Source organism: Salvelinus sp. IW2-2015, unplaced genomic scaffold, assembly GCF_002910315.2.
Source record: "Salvelinus sp. IW2-2015 unplaced genomic scaffold, ASM291031v2 Un_scaffold1796, whole genome shotgun sequence".
Taxonomy (NCBI): domain Eukaryota; kingdom Metazoa; phylum Chordata; class Actinopteri; order Salmoniformes; family Salmonidae; genus Salvelinus; species Salvelinus sp. IW2-2015.
The window spans coordinates 179,952-183,263 of record NW_019943169.1 but is presented as its reverse complement, the minus strand read 5'-3'; the positions used below and the strand labels follow the sequence as shown (position 1 = coordinate 183,263).

At 41.2% G+C, this 3,312-nt stretch overlaps 1 long non-coding RNA gene across 1 annotated transcript; it reads right to left on the bottom strand.

Moving 5' to 3' along the window:
• Positions 1 to 74: 74 nt before the first annotated feature.
• On the bottom strand, positions 75 to 2,115 carry LOC112072002 (uncharacterized). Its single transcript, XR_002894220.2, has 4 exons — positions 2,060 to 2,115; positions 974 to 1,134; positions 522 to 637; positions 75 to 218 (listed from the first exon to the last, which is right to left on the bottom strand). It is a non-coding gene; the product is annotated as an uncharacterized lncRNA (long non-coding RNA).
• Between the last annotated feature and the right edge of the window lie 1,197 nt (positions 2,116 to 3,312).

Sequence of the window (3,312 nt, the reverse complement as noted above, 5' to 3'; positions counted from 1 at the left end):
AGAGCAACACTAGACCAGCGTAGACAGCACAGAGAATAAAGTCTCAATATGACCATCCATGTCTCCCTCCCCACCTTGTGGAGTTCTGGTATCCGAAGGAGAAGACGTGTGCTCCTCTCTCAGCCATGCTCCCCTCTACGTCAGGCACCACAAAGTGAAGGCCTCCTTTAGGCTGGTCCAGAGAGAAACTCGATGTACACCTCAGCACATTCATTTCTCTGAAGACATACAAACAGTCAATTATCTACAGGGCACTAAGTTCAATTGTACATAAACAATACTTTAAAGCTTCTGATGCTATGCATTAAGCTAAGAGCATTGCAGGACCTTAGCCTGGTTCCAGGTGTTTGGTGCTATATAAACAGATCTAGGACCAACCAGGCTATCAGAATACACCTTGAACCTTTATATTCAAACTACAGAGCCAAGACTCAAGTCAGATGCACCGAGTTTCATAATGTAGAATATTGAACCCAATTCAGAGACAACATTTCACTGGAACAAGACGAGGTCTGTATTACCGTCTCCTGCTTCCACAGCTCCGAGGGACCTGATGACCAGCTCGCCGTGTCCAGCATCTGGGTCCACGGCGCTGACTGCTGCTGTGTAGGCACTGGAGAAATAGTTCAGGTTCCTCCTGCAAGGGACAGGGCAGAGAGAAGAAGAGGTGAGGACTTACTGAAGTCAGTGTTATGAAATAGCTGTGTAATACAGGGGTGACTCTCAAGTCTTCTCCTTGATTTCCCTCCTCCTCCTCCACTTTACATACATTTATGTAATTAGCAGGCACTCTTATACAGAGCAACTTAGTGTGGCCTTCCACTAAGGTCGATAAAACAACCACATATCACAGTCATTGTTTCTTGTGAAAACATCAGAAAGAAAACATTGGAGGATGAGATGTACTGTTGTTCTCTGTTTCCTTCAGGAGAGTTATGAATACAGACCATGTGTGTATGAGGACAATACTTACTGCTTGGACTCGTGTGGGCAGACCTCTAGAGTAGGGTCATTGTAAATGAATGGTGCTTCTAGGTCGTTGACTCTGACCCTGTAGATCCTGCACTGCTTGCTGTTGAGTTTGATCCGGTTCAGGTTGACCACAGTTGGGAAGATGGTCAGCTCCACAAAGCCCTGTCAAATAGAGGGTGTGTCAGTTGACAAGATGAGAAAACTAGACTGGTTCTACACGGCCAAAGACTTAGACTACATATATTTTATACTGTTGTTTTCAATGTCTCTCAGTAGAAATATGTTTGGTTCTTAGTCATTTGGTAGGTTCTACAGATACAAAACAGGGATATAGTCCTACACGCATAGTTCTACCATATACAACAGGGATATAACCTACAGCTAGGTTCTACAGATACAACAGGGATATAGTCTACAGCTAGGTTCTACATATACAACAGGATATAACCTACAACTAGGTTCTACAGATACAACAGGGATATAGTCTACAGCTAGGTTCTACAGATACAACAGATATAGTCTACAACTAGGTTCTACAGATACAACAGGATATAGCCTACAGCTAGGTTCTACAGATACAACAGGATATAGTCTACAGCTAGGTTCTACAGATACAACAGTATATCTACAAACTAGGTTCTAAAATACAACAAGGATAAAGTCTACAGCTAGGTTCTACAGATACAACAAACAGGATATAGTCTACAGCTAGGTTCTACAGATACAAACAGGGATATAGTCTACAGCTAGGTTCTACAGATACAACAGGGATATACCTACAGCTAGTTCTTACAGATACAACAACAGGGATATAGTCTACAGCTAGGTTCTACAGATACAACAGGGATATAGCCTACAGCTAGGTTCTACAGATACACAACAGGGATATAGTCTACAGCTAGGTTCTACAGATACAACAGGGATATAGCCTACACTAGGTTTACAATACAACACGATATAGTCTACACTGTTCCACAGATCAACAACCGGGATTTAGCTAAGTGATGGTGATGAGAACAGCATTTTATTGCGGGTACTTGGGGAACTATAGTTAACGAATATATTTACTACGATATAACTCACTTACAATCACAGACTTTCTTTGGAAGTTGATGTGTTGATGCAGACAACCTGTGAGTCGTGTAGGAATAAACAGACATATAAACAGGTTAACACATTGAGGATACGTCGCTGCAGTATTATATAATGTTCCAAGTAATAACTAAGGACAAACGTGTGTGCACAGCTAACTAAGCCAAAGGTAATAGAAAATACTTATAATTTAAAAGGCCGCGGCTCTCAAATCCCTTGTCCTTCTTCCTGTTCATCTTGATTCATGCATTGATACGGTATATGAATTTGATCATGTTCGTTAACTACGGGTTTGACGCGATGGTCGTGTGGACTGGAAAGTTCTTCCTGTATCCACAAAAAAAAGCACCAGTGATGCTCAAGGCTTTCCACGCATTAAATATTGTAAGACAACTATAATATAAGCGACTATCTTGCTAGCTAGCTATATTTCCAGTCTAATAAATCCCAATGTAATGAATCATGCGCAGTGAATGTGCGGTTTAGCTAGCTAACGTTAGTCAGTTGGCTAGTGCTAACGTTAGCTAGTTAACAGCCAACGTTAACACAACACTCCAGCCATTCTTCCCCGCCGGCTGTCTGTGCAATGCTATCAGCGTCTCAAACGCATTTTCCAGATATGCACGCTACCAAAGAATATCATTCAGCTTTGCAAGAATAAATTCGGCTTCAAATGAGCATTTTTGTCAATGTTGAGTTCCAAAAACATTCAACAATATTCTCTCCGTCCGACCGACCGCTCAAAGTTCTTCRTCATGTTTTGTGATTTTAAAATGGCGGTTGACAACCAAAAGGCGCATTACCGCCACCAACTGGACTGGAGTGTTAATCCATTACACTTTACTGCTCGAAGTGTTGTGATTGTTGAGCGGTCGTCACTAGTTACCAAATCCACAAAGTCGTAAACCCCGCCCATTTCGACAATTTAACTTTTTTATTTTACCTTTATTTAACTAGGCAAGTAAGTTAAGAACAAATTCTTATTTTCAATGACGGCCTAGGAACCGTAGGTTTACTGCCTTGTTCAGGGGCAGAACGACAGATTTTTACCTTGTCAGCTCGGGAATAGATCTTGCAACCTTTCGGTTACTAGTCCAACGCGCTAACCACTAGGTTACTTGCTTCTAACTTCTTAAAATTAGATTTTAAAACCAACCCTAACCTAAACCACACTGATAACCTTATAACTGACCATAACCTTAAATTAAGACCAAACATAAATGTTTTGTTTTCATGAATACTAACGAT